General features: G+C 45.5%; 28 non-coding genes across 28 annotated transcripts; all 28 read right to left on the reverse strand.

Moving 5' to 3' along the window:
* Positions 1 to 395: 395 nt before the first annotated feature.
* On the reverse strand, positions 396 to 587 carry LOC128452900 (U2 spliceosomal RNA). Its single transcript, XR_008341380.1, has one exon. It is a non-coding gene; the product is annotated as a U2 spliceosomal RNA (small nuclear RNA).
* A 177-nt stretch (positions 588 to 764) lies between these two features.
* Positions 765 to 877, reverse strand: LOC128452095 (U5 spliceosomal RNA). Its single transcript, XR_008340602.1, has one exon. It is a non-coding gene; the product is annotated as a U5 spliceosomal RNA (small nuclear RNA).
* Positions 878 to 1,391: 514 nt separating this feature from the next.
* LOC128451741 (U2 spliceosomal RNA) lies at positions 1,392 to 1,583 on the reverse strand. The gene has a single exon (XR_008340274.1). It is a non-coding gene; the product is annotated as a U2 spliceosomal RNA (small nuclear RNA).
* A 180-nt stretch (positions 1,584 to 1,763) lies between these two features.
* LOC128452096 (U5 spliceosomal RNA) lies at positions 1,764 to 1,876 on the reverse strand. Its single transcript, XR_008340603.1, has one exon. It is a non-coding gene; the product is annotated as a U5 spliceosomal RNA (small nuclear RNA).
* Positions 1,877 to 2,389: 513 nt separating this feature from the next.
* LOC128452901 (U2 spliceosomal RNA) lies at positions 2,390 to 2,581 on the reverse strand. Its single transcript, XR_008341381.1, has one exon. It is a non-coding gene; the product is annotated as a U2 spliceosomal RNA (small nuclear RNA).
* A 177-nt stretch (positions 2,582 to 2,758) lies between these two features.
* LOC128452097 (U5 spliceosomal RNA) lies at positions 2,759 to 2,871 on the reverse strand. The gene has a single exon (XR_008340604.1). It is a non-coding gene; the product is annotated as a U5 spliceosomal RNA (small nuclear RNA).
* A 514-nt stretch (positions 2,872 to 3,385) lies between these two features.
* On the reverse strand, positions 3,386 to 3,577 carry LOC128452902 (U2 spliceosomal RNA). Its single transcript, XR_008341382.1, has one exon. It is a non-coding gene; the product is annotated as a U2 spliceosomal RNA (small nuclear RNA).
* Positions 3,578 to 3,754: 177 nt separating this feature from the next.
* On the reverse strand, positions 3,755 to 3,867 carry LOC128452098 (U5 spliceosomal RNA). The gene has a single exon (XR_008340605.1). It is a non-coding gene; the product is annotated as a U5 spliceosomal RNA (small nuclear RNA).
* A 514-nt stretch (positions 3,868 to 4,381) lies between these two features.
* On the reverse strand, positions 4,382 to 4,573 carry LOC128452840 (U2 spliceosomal RNA). Its single transcript, XR_008341322.1, has one exon. It is a non-coding gene; the product is annotated as a U2 spliceosomal RNA (small nuclear RNA).
* A 180-nt stretch (positions 4,574 to 4,753) lies between these two features.
* LOC128452099 (U5 spliceosomal RNA) lies at positions 4,754 to 4,866 on the reverse strand. The gene has a single exon (XR_008340606.1). It is a non-coding gene; the product is annotated as a U5 spliceosomal RNA (small nuclear RNA).
* Positions 4,867 to 5,380: 514 nt separating this feature from the next.
* On the reverse strand, positions 5,381 to 5,572 carry LOC128451869 (U2 spliceosomal RNA). The gene has a single exon (XR_008340395.1). It is a non-coding gene; the product is annotated as a U2 spliceosomal RNA (small nuclear RNA).
* Positions 5,573 to 5,752: 180 nt separating this feature from the next.
* On the reverse strand, positions 5,753 to 5,865 carry LOC128452100 (U5 spliceosomal RNA). Its single transcript, XR_008340607.1, has one exon. It is a non-coding gene; the product is annotated as a U5 spliceosomal RNA (small nuclear RNA).
* A 514-nt stretch (positions 5,866 to 6,379) lies between these two features.
* On the reverse strand, positions 6,380 to 6,571 carry LOC128451901 (U2 spliceosomal RNA). The gene has a single exon (XR_008340424.1). It is a non-coding gene; the product is annotated as a U2 spliceosomal RNA (small nuclear RNA).
* A 180-nt stretch (positions 6,572 to 6,751) lies between these two features.
* LOC128452512 (U5 spliceosomal RNA) lies at positions 6,752 to 6,864 on the reverse strand. The gene has a single exon (XR_008341005.1). It is a non-coding gene; the product is annotated as a U5 spliceosomal RNA (small nuclear RNA).
* A 514-nt stretch (positions 6,865 to 7,378) lies between these two features.
* LOC128452817 (U2 spliceosomal RNA) lies at positions 7,379 to 7,570 on the reverse strand. Its single transcript, XR_008341301.1, has one exon. It is a non-coding gene; the product is annotated as a U2 spliceosomal RNA (small nuclear RNA).
* A 180-nt stretch (positions 7,571 to 7,750) lies between these two features.
* Positions 7,751 to 7,863, reverse strand: LOC128452101 (U5 spliceosomal RNA). The gene has a single exon (XR_008340608.1). It is a non-coding gene; the product is annotated as a U5 spliceosomal RNA (small nuclear RNA).
* Positions 7,864 to 8,377: 514 nt separating this feature from the next.
* LOC128452903 (U2 spliceosomal RNA) lies at positions 8,378 to 8,569 on the reverse strand. Its single transcript, XR_008341383.1, has one exon. It is a non-coding gene; the product is annotated as a U2 spliceosomal RNA (small nuclear RNA).
* Positions 8,570 to 8,746: 177 nt separating this feature from the next.
* Positions 8,747 to 8,859, reverse strand: LOC128452102 (U5 spliceosomal RNA). The gene has a single exon (XR_008340609.1). It is a non-coding gene; the product is annotated as a U5 spliceosomal RNA (small nuclear RNA).
* Positions 8,860 to 9,373: 514 nt separating this feature from the next.
* LOC128452841 (U2 spliceosomal RNA) lies at positions 9,374 to 9,565 on the reverse strand. The gene has a single exon (XR_008341323.1). It is a non-coding gene; the product is annotated as a U2 spliceosomal RNA (small nuclear RNA).
* A 180-nt stretch (positions 9,566 to 9,745) lies between these two features.
* LOC128452103 (U5 spliceosomal RNA) lies at positions 9,746 to 9,858 on the reverse strand. Its single transcript, XR_008340610.1, has one exon. It is a non-coding gene; the product is annotated as a U5 spliceosomal RNA (small nuclear RNA).
* A 514-nt stretch (positions 9,859 to 10,372) lies between these two features.
* LOC128452905 (U2 spliceosomal RNA) lies at positions 10,373 to 10,564 on the reverse strand. The gene has a single exon (XR_008341384.1). It is a non-coding gene; the product is annotated as a U2 spliceosomal RNA (small nuclear RNA).
* Positions 10,565 to 10,744: 180 nt separating this feature from the next.
* Positions 10,745 to 10,857, reverse strand: LOC128452104 (U5 spliceosomal RNA). The gene has a single exon (XR_008340611.1). It is a non-coding gene; the product is annotated as a U5 spliceosomal RNA (small nuclear RNA).
* Positions 10,858 to 11,371: 514 nt separating this feature from the next.
* LOC128452907 (U2 spliceosomal RNA) lies at positions 11,372 to 11,563 on the reverse strand. The gene has a single exon (XR_008341386.1). It is a non-coding gene; the product is annotated as a U2 spliceosomal RNA (small nuclear RNA).
* Positions 11,564 to 11,740: 177 nt separating this feature from the next.
* Positions 11,741 to 11,853, reverse strand: LOC128452106 (U5 spliceosomal RNA). The gene has a single exon (XR_008340613.1). It is a non-coding gene; the product is annotated as a U5 spliceosomal RNA (small nuclear RNA).
* A 514-nt stretch (positions 11,854 to 12,367) lies between these two features.
* Positions 12,368 to 12,559, reverse strand: LOC128451836 (U2 spliceosomal RNA). Its single transcript, XR_008340363.1, has one exon. It is a non-coding gene; the product is annotated as a U2 spliceosomal RNA (small nuclear RNA).
* A 180-nt stretch (positions 12,560 to 12,739) lies between these two features.
* Positions 12,740 to 12,852, reverse strand: LOC128452107 (U5 spliceosomal RNA). Its single transcript, XR_008340614.1, has one exon. It is a non-coding gene; the product is annotated as a U5 spliceosomal RNA (small nuclear RNA).
* A 514-nt stretch (positions 12,853 to 13,366) lies between these two features.
* Positions 13,367 to 13,558, reverse strand: LOC128451743 (U2 spliceosomal RNA). Its single transcript, XR_008340276.1, has one exon. It is a non-coding gene; the product is annotated as a U2 spliceosomal RNA (small nuclear RNA).
* A 180-nt stretch (positions 13,559 to 13,738) lies between these two features.
* LOC128452108 (U5 spliceosomal RNA) lies at positions 13,739 to 13,851 on the reverse strand. Its single transcript, XR_008340615.1, has one exon. It is a non-coding gene; the product is annotated as a U5 spliceosomal RNA (small nuclear RNA).
* Between the last annotated feature and the right edge of the window lie 507 nt (positions 13,852 to 14,358).

Consider the following 14,358-nt stretch of genomic DNA (forward strand, 5'->3'; position numbering starts at 1 on the left):
CCCCATCTGCCAACCAAAATTATACAAGTCTTTATTTGCTCCTGCCCTGACTAGTGATTGGCTTTTAAGCCTTTTTAAGCGATACATCCCTGAACCACTTACATTGGGTCCAAAAAGCTGACTCTGCTTTCTCACCAAGTCTCCCAGAGGATCTTGAGTGAAAACAGTTTCAGTTTTTGACAAACGCTTCTGATTCAATTTGGAATCCAGTTGAAGCTCATTGTGACCCCGTGCAGAGTCATGCATGATCACTTCACAAGGCAGTGAGTCATCAGAGCGGTTTTGCACACTTGTCAAACTCTGCCAGGCCATTCCCTCAGTTTCATTGACCCAGTGTAGAATTCACCTTTAAAACTCCACAATTGTTTGAGTGTTTGCTTTTCTACAAGGTAAGAACAGAGTGCACCGTTCCCAGCGGCACTGCAATGCTAGGTCGATGCGTGGAGAGAAGGGAGCAAGCTCCAAATTTCTGCTCCTCTTGCCAAAAATCTGCTTAATATGTAGTCCTCATATAGAGGACATATCAGATATTAAACTGATAAGAACAGATACTACACTTGATCTTAGCCAAAAGGCCGAGAAGCGATAATCCACAAGTGTTGGATGTCCACGCCAAGCTCTTGGCGCAATTCTCCCTTGCTGTGGTACCCCGTTTGTAGGTGTGCATAACAATGGCTGCTGCTCATCACCTCCGCCTAAGCTCTTTGTGGACACTTGATTTCTGACCTAGACAATTCTTTGACTTTTCACAATTTCATAAGGCTCAGCCATAAAGCAAAGCCTGCCAAAAATAGATTCAACTCATGTTTGTTCCTCTCCACGGAAGTCTTTAGTAAAAGGCGAAAGACTTGTGCGTTATGAAGAGAAACCAGAGTCAGCATGGCCCTCTGTTCGAGAGCAGTGAAGGAGCCTCTCGGTCACAGTCACCACCTACGCGGTGGGCCTCTCTTTGCTTTCCGCATGTCAGATTCTAGTATACAACATTCCCACCACGCCCCCATCTGCCAACCAAAATTATACAAGTCTTTATTTGCTCCTGCCCTGACTAGTGATTGGCTTTTAAGCCTTTTTAAGCGATACATCCCTGAACCACTTACATTGGGTCCAAAAAGCTGACTCTGCTTTCTCACCAAGTCTCCCAGAGGATCTTGAGTGAAAACCAGTTTCAGTTTTTGACAAACGCTTCTGATTCAATTTGGAATCCAGTTGAAGCTCATTGTGACCCCGTGCAGAGTCATGCATGATCACTTCACAAGGCAGTGAGTCATCAGAGCGGTTTTGCACACTTGTCAAACTCTGCCAGGCCATTGCCTCAGTTTCATTGACCCAGTGTAGAATTCACCTTTAAAACTCCACAATTGTTTGAGTGTTTGCTTTTCTACAAGGTAAGAACAGAGTGCACCGTTCCCAGCAGCACTGCAATGCTAGGTCGATGCGTGGAGAGAAGGGAGCAAGCTCCAAATTTCTGCTCCTCTTGCCAAAAATCTGCTTAATATGTAGTCCTCATATAGAGGACATATCAGATATTAAACTGATAAGAACAGATACTACACTTGATCTTAGCCAAAAGGCCGAGAAGCGATAATCCACAAGTGTTGGATGTCCACGCCAAGCTCTTGGCGCAATTCTCCCTTGCTGTGGTACCCCGTTTGTAGGTGTGCATAACAATGGCTGCTGCTCATCACCTCCGCCTAAGCTCTCCTTTGTGGACACTTGATTTCTGACCTAGACAATTCTTTGACTTTTCACAATTTCATAAGGCTCAGCCATAAAGCAAAGCCTGCCAAAAATAGATTCAACTCATGTTTGTTCCTCTCCACGGAAGTCTTTAGTAAAAGGCGAAAGACTTGTGCGTTATGAAGAGAAACCAGAGTCAGCATGGCCCTCTGTTCGAGAGCAGCGGAGGAGCCTCTCGGTCACAGTCACCACCTACGCGGTGGGCCTCTCTTTGCTTTCCGCATGTCAGATTCTAGTATACAACATTCCCACCACGCCCCCATCTGCCAACCAAAATTATACAAGTCTTTATTTGCTCCTGCCCTGACTAGTGATTGGCTTTTAAGCCTTTTTAAGCGATACATCCCTGAACCACTTACATTGGGTCCAAAAAGCTGACTCTGCTTTCTCACCAAGTCTCCCAGAGGATCTTGAGTGAAAACAGTTTCAGTTTTTGACAAACGCTTCTGATTCAATTTGGAATCCAGTTGAAGCTCATTGTGACCCCGTGCAGAGTCATGCATGATCACTTCACAAGGCAGTGAGTCATCAGAGCGGTTTTGCACACTTGTCAAACTCTGCCAGGCCATTCCCTCAGTTTCATTGACCCAGTGTAGAATTCACCTTTAAAACTCCACAATTGTTTGAGTGTTTGCTTTTCTACAAGGTAAGAACAGAGTGCACCGTTCCCAGCGGCACTGCAATGCTAGGTCGATGCGTGGAGAGAAGGGAGCAAGCTCCAAATTTCTGCTCCTCTTGCCAAAAATCTGCTTAATATGTAGTCCTCATATAGAGGACATATCAGATATTAAACTGATAAGAACAGATACTACACTTGATCTTAGCCAAAAGGCCGAGAAGCGATAATCCACAAGTGTTGGATGTCCACGCCAAGCTCTTGGCGCAATTCTCCCTTGCTGTGGTACCCCGTTTGTAGGTGTGCATAACAATGGCTGCTGCTCATCACCTCCGCCTAAGCTCTTTGTGGACACTTGATTTCTGACCTAGACAATTCTTTGACTTTTCACAATTTCATAAGGCTCAGCCATAAAGCAAAGCCTGCCAAAAATAGATTCAACTCATGTTTGTTCCTCTCCACGGAAGTCTTTAGTAAAAGGCGAAAGACTTGTGCGTTATGAAGAGAAACCAGAGTCAGCATGGCCCTCTGTTCGAGAGCAGTGAAGGAGCCTCTCGGTCACAGTCACCACCTACGCGGTGGGCCTCTCTTTGCTTTCCGCATGTCAGATTCTAGTATACAACATTCCCACCACGCCCCCATCTGCCAACCAAAATTATACAAGTCTTTATTTGCTCCTGCCCTGACTAGTGATTGGCTTTTAAGCCTTTTTAAGCGATACATCCCTGAACCACTTACATTGGGTCCAAAAAGCTGACTCTGCTTTCTCACCAAGTCTCCCAGAGGATCTTGAGTGAAAACCAGTTTCAGTTTTTGACAAACGCTTCTGATTCAATTTGGAATCCAGTTGAAGCTCATTGTGACCCCGTGCAGAGTCATGCATGATCACTTCACAAGGCAGTGAGTCATCAGAGCGGTTTTGCACACTTGTCAAACTCTGCCAGGCCATTGCCTCAGTTTCATTGACCCAGTGTAGAATTCACCTTTAAAACTCCACAATTGTTTGAGTGTTTGCTTTTCTACAAGGTAAGAACAGAGTGCACCGTTCCCAGCGGCACTGCAATGCTAGGTCGATGCGTGGAGAGAAGGGAGCAAGCTCCAAATTTCTGCTCCTCTTGCCAAAAATCTGCTTAATATGTAGTCCTCATATAGAGGACATATCAGATATTAAACTGATAAGAACAGATACTACACTTGATCTTAGCCAAAAGGCCGAGAAGCGATAATCCACAAGTGTTGGATGTCCACGCCAAGCTCTTGGCGCAATTCTCCCTTGCTGTGGTACCCCGTTTGTAGGTGTGCATAACAATGGCTGCTGCTCATCACCTCCGCCTAAGCTCTTTGTGGACACTTGATTTCTGACCTAGACAATTCTTTGACTTTTCACAATTTCATAAGGCTCAGCCATAAAGCAAAGCCTGCCAAAAATAGATTCAACTCATGTTTGTTCCTCTCCACGGAAGTCTTTAGTAAAAGGCGAAAGACTTGTGCGTTATGAAGAGAAACCAGAGTCAGCATGGCCCTCTGTTCGAGAGCAGTGAAGGAGCCTCTCGGTCACAGTCACCACCTACGCGGTGGGCCTCTCTTTGCTTTCCGCATGTCAGATTCTAGTATACAACATTCCCACCACGCCCCCATCTGCCAACCAAAATTATACAAGTCTTTATTTGCTCCTGCCCTGACTAGTGATTGGCTTTTAAGCCTTTTTAAGCGATACATCCCTGAACCACTTACATTGGGTCCAAAAAGCTGACTCTGCTTTCTCACCAAGTCTCCCAGAGGATCTTGAGTGAAAACCAGTTTCAGTTTTTGACAAACGCTTCTGATTCAATTTGGAATCCAGTTGAAGCTCATTGTGACCCCGTGCAGAGTCATGCATGATCACTTCACAAGGCAGTGAGTCATCAGAGCGGTTTTGCACACTTGTCAAACTCTGCTAGGCCATTCCCTCAGTTTCATTGACCCAGTGTAGAATTCACCTTTAAAACTCCACAATTGTTTGAGTGTTTGCTTTTCTACAAGGTAAGAACAGAGTGCACCGTTCCCAGCAGCACTGCAATGCTAGGTCGATGCGTGGAGAGAAGGGAGCAAGCTCCAAATTTCTGCTCCTCTTGCCAAAAATCTGCTTAATATGTAGTCCTCATATTGAGGACATATCAGATATTAAACTGATAAGAACAGATACTACACTTGATCTTAGCCAAAAGGCCGAGAAGCGATAATCCACAAGTGTTGGATGTCCACGCCAAGCTCTTGGCGCAATTCTCCCTTGCTGTGGTACCCCGTTTGTAGGTGTGCATAACAATGGCTGCTGCTCATCACCTCCGCCTAAGCTCTCCTTTGTGGACACTTGATTTCTGACCTAGACAATTCTTTGACTTTTCACAATTTCATAAGGCTCAGCCATAAAGCAAAGCCTGCCAAAAATAGATTCAACTCATGTTTGTTCCTCTCCACGGAAGTCTTTAGTAAAAGGCGAAAGACTTGTGCGTTATGAAGAGAAACCAGAGTCAGCATGGCCCTCTGTTCGAGAGCAGCGGAGGAGCCTCTCGGTCACAGTCACCACCTACGCGGTGGGCCTCTCTTTGCTTTCCGCATGTCAGATTCTAGTATACAACATTCCCACCACGCCCCCATCTGCCAACCAAAATTATACAAGTCTTTATTTGCTCCTGCCCTGACTAGTGATTGGCTTTTAAGCCTTTTTAAGCGATACATCCCTGAACCACTTACATTGGGTCCAAAAAGCTGACTCTGCTTTCTCACCAAGTCTCCCAGAGGATCTTGAGTGAAAACCAGTTTCAGTTTTTGACAAACGCTTCTGATTCAATTTGGAATCCAGTTGAAGCTCATTGTGACCCCGTGCAGAGTCATGCATGATCACTTCACAAGGCAGTGAGTCATCAGAGCGGTTTTGCACACTTGTCAAACTCTGCCAGGCCATTGCCTCAGTTTCATTGACCCAGTGTAGAATTCACCTTTAAAACTCCACAATTGTTTGAGTGTTTGCTTTTCTACAAGGTAAGAACAGAGTGCAACGTTCCCAGCGGCACTGCAATGCTAGGTCGATGCGTGGAGAGAAGGGAGCAAGCTCCAAATTTCTGCTCCTCTTGCCAAAAATCTGCTTAATATGTAGTCCTCATATAGAGGACATATCAGATATTAAACTGATAAGAACAGATACTACACTTGATCTTAGCCAAAAGGCCGAGAAGCGATAATCCACAAGTGTTGGATGTCCATGCCAAGCTCTTGGCGCAATTCTCCCTTGCTGTGGTACCCCGTTTGTAGGTGTGCATAACAATGGCTGCTGCTCATCACCTCCGCCTAAGCTCTCCTTTGTGGACACTTGATTTCTGACCTAGACAATTCTTTGACTTTTCACAATTTCATAAGGCTCAGCCATAAAGCAAAGCCTGCCAAAAATAGATTCAACTCATGTTTGTTCCTCTCCACGGAAGTCTTTAGTAAAAGGCGAAAGACTTGTGCGTTATGAAGAGAAACCAGAGTCAGCATGGCCCTCTGTTCGAGAGCAGCGGAGGAGCCTCTCGGTCACAGTCACCACCTACGCGGTGGGCCTCTCTTTGCTTTCCGCATGTCAGATTCTAGTATACAACATTCCCACCACGCCCCCATCTGCCAACCAAAATTATACAAGTCTTTATTTGCTCCTGCCCTGACTAGTGATTGGCTTTTAAGCCTTTTTAAGCGATACATCCCTGAACCACTTACATTGGGTCCAAAAAGCTGACTCTGCTTTCTCACCAAGTCTCCCAGAGGATCTTGAGTGAAAACCAGTTTCAGTTTTTGACAAACGCTTCTGATTCAATTTGGAATCCAGTTGAAGCTCATTGTGACCCCGTGCAGAGTCATGCATGATCACTTCACAAGGCAGTGAGTCATCAGAGCGGTTTTGCACACTTGTCAAACTCTGCCAGGCCATTGCCTCAGTTTCATTGACCCAGTGTAGAATTCACCTTTAAAACTCCACAATTGTTTGAGTGTTTGCTTTTCTACAAGGTAAGAACAGAGTGCACCGTTCCCAGCGGCACTGCAATGCTAGGTCGATGCGTGGAGAGAAGGTAGCAAGCTCCAAATTTCTGCTCCTCTTGCCAAAAATCTGCTTAATATGTAGTCCTCACATAGAGGACATATCAGATATTAAACTGATAAGAACAGATACTACACTTGATCTTAGCCAAAAGGCCGAGAAGCGATAATCCACAAGTGTTGGATGTCCACGCCAAGCTCTTGGCGCAATTCTCCCTTGCTGTGGTACCCTGTTTGTAGGTGTGCATAACAATGGCTGCTGCTCATCACCTCCGCCTAAGCTCTCCTTTGTGGACACTTGATTTCTGACCTAGACAATTCTTTGACTTTTCACAATTTCATAAGGCTCAGCCATAAAGCAAAGCCTGCCAAAAATAGATTCAACTCATGTTTGTTCCTCTCCACGGAAGTCTTTAGTAAAAGGCGAAAGACTTGTGCGTTATGAAGAAAAACCAGAGTCAGCATGGCCCTCTGTTCGAGAGCAGCGGAGGAGCCTCTCGGTCACAGTCACCACCTACGCGGTGGGCCTCTCTTAGCTTTCCGCATGTCAGATTCTAGTATACAACATTCCCACCACGCCCCCATCTGCCAACCAAAATTATACAAGTCTTTATTTGCTCCTGCCCTGACTAGTGATTGGCTTTTAAGCCTTTTTAAGCGATACATCCCTGAACCACTTACATTGGGTCCAAAAAGCTGACTCTGCTTTCTCACCAAGTCTCCCAGAGGATCTTGAGTGAAAACCAGTTTCAGTTTTTGACAAACGCTTCTGATTCAATTTGGAATCCAGTTGAAGCTCATTGTGACCCCGTGCAGAGTCATGCATGATCACTTCACAAGGCAGTGAGTCATCAGAGCGGTTTTGCACACTTGTCAAACTCTGCCAGGCCATTCCCTCAGTTTCATTGACCCAGTGTAGAATTCACCTTTAAAACTCCACAATTGTTTGAGTGTTTGCTTTTCTACAAGGTAAGAACAGAGTGCACCGTTCCCAGCGGCACTGCAATGCTAGGTCGATGCGTGGAGAGAAGGGAGCAAGCTCCAAATTTCTGCTCCTCTTGCCAAAAATCTGCTTAATATGTAGTCCTCATATTGAGGACATATCAGATATTAAACTGATAAGAACAGATACTACACTTGATCTTAGCCAAAAGGCCGAGAAGCGATAATCCACAAGTGTTGGATGTCCACGCCAAGCTCTTGGCGCAATTCTCCCTTGCTGTGGTACCCCGTTTGTAGGTGTGCATAACAATGGCTGCTGCTCATCACCTCCGCCTAAGCTCTCCTTTGTGGACACTTGATTTCTGACCTAGACAATTCTTTGACTTTTCACAATTTCATAAGGCTCAGCCATAAAGCAAAGCCTGCCAAAAATAGATTCAACTCATGTTTGTTCCTCTCCACGGAAGTCTTTAGTAAAAGGCGAAAGACTTGTGCGTTATGAAGAGAAACCAGAGTCAGCATGGCCCTCTGTTCGAGAGCAGCGGAGGAGCCTCTCGGTCACAGTCACCACCTACGCGGTGGGCCTCTCTTTGCTTTCCGCATGTCAGATTCTAGTATACAACATTCCCACCACGCCCCCATCTGCCAACCAAAATTATACAAGTCTTTATTTGCTCCTGCCCTGACTAGTGATTGGCTTTTAAGCCTTTTTAAGCGATACATCCCTGAACCACTTACATTGGGTCCAAAAAGCTGACTCTGCTTTCTCACCAAGTCTCCCAGAGGATCTTGAGTGAAAACCAGTTTCAGTTTTTGACAAACGCTTCTGATTCAATTTGGAATCCAGTTGAAGCTCATTGTGACCCCGTGCAGAGTCATGCATGATCACTTCACAAGGCAGTGAGTCATCAGAGCGGTTTTGCACACTTGTCAAACTCTGCCAGGCCATTGCCTCAGTTTCATTGACCCAGTGTAGAATTCACCTTTAAAACTCCACAATTGTTTGAGTGTTTGCTTTTCTACAAGGTAAGAACAGAGTGCACCGTTCCCAGCGGCACTGCAATGCTAGGTCGATGCGTGGAGAGAAGGGAGCAAGCTCCAAATTTCTGCTCCTCTTGCCAAAAATCTGCTTAATATGTAGTCCTCATATAGAGGACATATCAGATATTAAACTGATAAGAACAGATACTACACTTGATCTTAGCCAAAAGGCCGAGAAGCGATAATCCACAAGTGTTGGATGTCCACGCCAAGCTCTTGGCGCAATTCTCCCTTGCTGTGGTACCCCGTTTGTAGGTGTGCATAACAATGGCTGCTGCTCATCACCTCCGCCTAAGCTCTTTGTGGACACTTGATTTCTGACCTAGACAATTCTTTGACTTTTCACAATTTCATAAGGCTCAGCCATAAAGCAAAGCCTGCCAAAAATAGATTCAACTCATGTTTGTTCCTCTCCACGGAAGTCTTTAGTAAAAGGCGAAAGACTTGTGCGTTATGAAGAGAAACCAGAGTCAGCATGGCCCTCTGTTCGAGAGCAGTGAAGGAGCCTCTCGGTCACAGTCACCACCTACGCGGTGGGCCTCTCTTTGCTTTCCGCATGTCAGATTCTAGTATACAACATTCCCACCACGCCCCCATCTGCCAACCAAAATTATACAAGTCTTTATTTGCTCCTGCCCTGACTAGTGATTGGCTTTTAAGCCTTTTTAAGCGATACATCCCTGAACCACTTACATTGGGTCCAAAAAGCTGACTCTGCTTTCTCACCAAGTCTCCCAGAGGATCTTGAGTGAAAACCAGTTTCAGTTTTTGACAAACGCTTCTGATTCAATTTGGAATCCAGTTGAAGCTCATTGTGACCCCGTGCAGAGTCATGCATGATCACTTCGCAAGGCAGTGAGTCATCAGAGCGGTTTTGCACACTTGTCAAACTCTGCTAGGCCATTCCCTCAGTTTCATTGACCCAGTGTAGAATTCACCTTTAAAACTCCACAATTGTTTGAGTGTTTTCTTTTCTACAAGGTAAGAACAGAGTGCACCGTTCCCAGCAGCACTGCAATGCTAGGTCGATGCGTGGAGAGAAGGGAGCAAGCTCCAAATTTCTGCTCCTCTTGCCAAAAATCTGCTTAATATGTAGTCCTCATATTGAGGACATATCAGATATTAAACTGATAAGAACAGATACTACACTTGATCTTAGCCAAAAGGCCGAGAAGCGATAATCCACAAGTGTTGGATGTCCACGCCAAGCTCTTGGCGCAATTCTCCCTTGCTGTGGTACCCCGTTTGTAGGTGTGCATAACAATGGCTGCTGCTCATCACCTCCGCCTAAGCTCTCCTTTGTGGACACTTGATTTCTGACCTAGACAATTCTTTGACTTTTCACAATTTCATAAGGCTCAGCCATAAAGCAAAGCCTGCCAAAAATAGATTCAACTCATGTTTGTTCCTCTCCACGGAAGTCTTTAGTAAAAGGCGAAAGACTTGTGCGTTATGAAGAGAAACCAGAGTCAGCATGGCCCTCTGTTCGAGAGCAGCGGAGGAGCCTCTCGGTCACAGTCACCACCTACGCGGTGGGCCTCTCTTTGCTTTCCGCATGTCAGATTCTAGTATACAACATTCCCACCACGCCCCCATCTGCCAACCAAAATTATACAAGTCTTTATTTGCTCCTGCCCTGACTAGTGATTGGCTTTTAAGCCTTTTTAAGCGATACATCCCTGAACCACTTACATTGGGTCCAAAAAGCTGACTCTGCTTTCTCACCAAGTCTCCCAGAGGATCTTGAGTGAAAACCAGTTTCAGTTTTTGACAAACGCTTCTGATTCAATTTGGAATCCAGTTGAAGCTCATTGTGACCCCGTGCAGAGTCATGCATGATCACTTCACAAGGCAGTGAGTCATCAGAGCGGTTTTGCACACTTGTCAAACTCTGCCAGGCCATTGCCTCAGTTTCATTGACCCAGTGTAGAATTCACCTTTAAAACTCCACAATTGTTTGAGTGTTTGCTTTTCTACAAGGTAAGAACAGAGTGCACCGTTCCCAGCGGCACTGCAATGCTAGGTCGATGCGTGGAGAGAAGGGAGCAAGCTCCAAATTTCTGCTCCTCTTGCCAAAAATCTGCTTAATATGTAGTCCTCATATAGAGGACATATCAGATATTAAACTGATAAGAACAGATACTACACTTGATCTTAGCCAAAAGGCCGAGAAGCGATAATCCACAAGTGTTGGATGTCCATGCCAAGCTCTTGGCGCAATTCTCCCTTGCTGTGGTACCCCGTTTGTAGGTGTGCATAACAATGGCTGCTGCTCATCACCTCCGCCTAAGCTCTCCTTTGTGGACACTTGATTTCTGACCTAGACAATTCTTTGACTTTTCACAATTTCATAAGGCTCAGCCATAAAGCAAAGCCTGCCAAAAATAGATTCAACTCATGTTTGTTCCTCTCCACGGAAGTCTTTAGTAAAAGGCGAAAGACTTGTGCGTTATGAAGAGAAACCAGAGTCAGCATGGCCCTCTGTTCGAGAGCAGCGGAGGAGCCTCTCGGTCACAGTCACCACCTACGCGGTGGGCCTCTCTTTGCTTTCCGCATGTCAGATTCTAGTATACAACATTCCCACCACGCCCCCATCTGCCAACCAAAATTATACAAGTCTTTATTTGCTCCTGCCCTGACTAGTGATTGGCTTTTAAGCCTTTTTAAGCGATACATCCCTGAACCACTTACATTGGGTCCAAAAAGCTGACTCTGCTTTCTCACCAAGTCTCCCAGAGGATCTTGAGTGAAAACCAGTTTCAGTTTTTGACAAACGCTTCTGATTCAATTTGGAATCCAGTTGAAGCTCATTGTGACCCCGTGCAGAGTCATGCATGATCACTTCACAAGGCAGTGAGTCATCAGAGCGGTTTTGCACACTTGTCAAACTCTGCCAGGCCATTGCCTCAGTTTCATTGACCCAGTGTAGAATTCACCTTTAAAACTCCACAATTGTTTGAGTGTTTGCTTTTCTACAAGGTAAGAACAGAGTGCACCGTTCCCAGCGGCACTGCAATGCTAGGTCGATGCGTGGAGAGAAGGGAGCAAGCTCCAAATTTCTGCTCCTCTTGCCAAAAATCTGCTTAATATGTAGTCCTCATATAGAGGACATATCAGATATTAAACTGATAAGAACAGATACTACACTTGATCTTAGCCAAAAGGCCGAGAAGCGATAATCCACAAGTGTTGGATGTCCACGCCAAGCTCTTGGCGCAATTCTCCCTTGCTGTGGTACCCCGTTTGTAGGTGTGCATAACAATGGCTGCTGCTCATCACCTCCGCCTAAGCTCTTTGTGGACACTTGATTTCTGACCTAGACAATTCTTTGACTTTTCACAATTTCATAAGGCTCAGCCATAAAGCAAAGCCTGCCAAAAATAGATTCAACTCATGTTTGTTCCTCTCCACGGAAGTCTTTAGTAAAAGGCGAAAGACTTGTGCGTTATGAAGAGAAACCAGAGTCAGCATGGCCCTCTGTTCGAGAGCAGTGAAGGAGCCTCTCGGTCACAGTCACCACCTACGCGGTGGGCCTCTCTTTGCTTTCCGCATGTCAGATTCTAGTATACAACATTCCCACCACGCCCCCATCTGCCAACCAAAATTATACAAGTCTTTATTTGCTCCTGCCCTGACTAGTGATTGGCTTTTAAGCCTTTTTAAGCGATACATCCCTGAACCACTTACATTGGGTCCAAAAAGCTGACTCTGCTTTCTCACCAAGTCTCCCAGAGGATCTTGAGTGAAAACCAGTTTCAGTTTTTGACAAACGCTTCTGATTCAATTTGGAATCCAGTTGAAGCTCATTGTGACCCCGTGCAGAGTCATGCATGATCACTTCACAAGGCAGTGAGTCATCAGAGCGGTTTTGCACACTTGTCAAACTCTGCCAGGCCATTGCCTCAGTTTCATTGACCCAGTGTAGAATTCACCTTTAAAACTCCACAATTGTTTGAGTGTTTGCTTTTCTACAAGGTAAGAACAGAGTGCACCGTTCCCAGCCGCACTGCAATGCTAGGTCGATGCGTGGAGAGAAGGGAGCAAGCTCCAAATTTCTGCTCCTCTTGCCAAAAATCTGCTTAATATGTAGTCCTCATATAGAGGACATATCAGATATTAAACTGATAAGAACAGATACTACACTTGATCTTAGCCAAAAGGCCGAGAAGCGATAATCCACAAGTGTTGGATGTCCATGCCAAGCTCTTGGCGCAATTCTCCCTTGCTGTGGTACCCCGTTTGTAGGTGTGCATAACAATGGCTGCTGCTCATCACCTCCGCCTAAGCTCTCCTTTGTGGACACTTGATTTCTGACCTAGACAATTCTTTGACTTTTCACAATTTCATAAGGCTCAGCCATAAAGCAAAGCCTGCCAAAAATAGATTCAACTCATGTTTGTTCCTCTCCACGGAAGTCTTTAGTAAAAGGCGAAAGACTTGTGCGTTATGAAGAGAAACCAGAGTCAGCATGGCCCTCTGTTCGAGAGCAGCGGAGGAGCCTCTCGGTCACAGTCACCACCTACGCGGTGGGCCTCTCTTTGCTTTCCGCATGTCAGATTCTAGTATACAACATTCCCACCACGCCCCCATCTGCCAACCAAAATTATACAAGTCTTTATTTGCTCCTGCCCTGACTAGTGATTGGCTTTTAAGCCTTTTTAAGCGATACATCCCTGAACCACTTACATTGGGTCCAAAAAGCTGACTCTGCTTTCTCACCAAGTCTCCCAGAGGATCTTGAGTGAAAACCAGTTTCAGTTTTTGACAAACGCTTCTGATTCAATTTGGAATCCAGTTGAAGCTCATTGTGACCCCGTGCAGAGTCATGCATGATCACTTCACAAGGCAGTGAGTCATCAGAGCGGTTTTGCACACTTGTCAAACTCTGCTAGGCCATTCCCTCAGTTTCAATGACCCAGTGTAGAATTCACCTTTAAAACTCCACAATTGTTTGAGTGTTTGCTTTTCTACAAGGTAAGAACAGAGTGCACCGTTCCCAGCAGCACTGCAATGCTAGGTCGATGCGTGGAGAGAAGGGAGCAAGCTCCAAATTTCTGCTCCTCTTGCCAAAAATCTGCTTAATATGTAGTCCTCATATAGAGGACATATCAGATATTAAACTGATAAGAACAGATACTACACTTGATCTTAGCCAAAAGGCCGAGAAGCGATAATCCACAAGTGTTGGATGTCCACGCCAAGCTCTTGGCGCAATTCTCCCTTGCTGTGGTACCCCGTTTGTAGGTGTGCATAACAATGGCTGCTGCTCATCACCTCCGCCTAAGCTCTCCTTTGTGGACACTTGATTTCTGACCTAGACAATTCTTTGACTTTTCACAATTTCATAAGGCTCAGCCATAAAGCAAAGCCTGCCAAAAATAGATTCAACTCATGTTTGTTCCTCTCCACGGAAGTCTTTAGTAAAAGGCGAAAGACTTGTGCGTTATGAAGAGAAACCAGAGTCAGCATGGCCCTCTGTTCGAGAGCAGCGGAGGAGCCTCTCGGTCACAGTCACCACCTACGCGGTGGGCCTCTCTTTGCTTTCCGCATGTCAGATTCTAGTATACAACATTCCCACCACGCCCCCATCTGCCAACCAAAATTATACAAGTCTTTATTTGCTCCTGCCCTGACTAGTGATTGGCTTTTAAGCCTTTTTAAGCGATACATCCCTGAACCACTTACATTGGGTCCAAAAAGCTGACTCTGCTTTCTCACCAAGTCTCCCAGAGGATCTTGAGTGAAAACCAGTTTCAGTTTTTGACAAACGCTTCTGATTCAATTTGGAATCCAGTTGAAGCTCATTGTGACCCCGTGCAGAGTCATGCATGATCACTTCACAAGGCAGTGAGTCATCAGAGCGGTTTTGCACACTTGTCAAACTCTGCCAGGCCATTGCCTCAGTTTCATTGACCCAGTGTAGAATTCACCTTTAAAACTCCACAATTGTTTGAGTGTTTGCTTTTCTACAA

The sequence above is a fragment of the Pleuronectes platessa genome, chromosome 11, assembly GCF_947347685.1.
Source record: "Pleuronectes platessa chromosome 11, fPlePla1.1, whole genome shotgun sequence".
In the NCBI taxonomy this organism is placed as follows: domain Eukaryota; kingdom Metazoa; phylum Chordata; class Actinopteri; order Pleuronectiformes; family Pleuronectidae; genus Pleuronectes; species Pleuronectes platessa.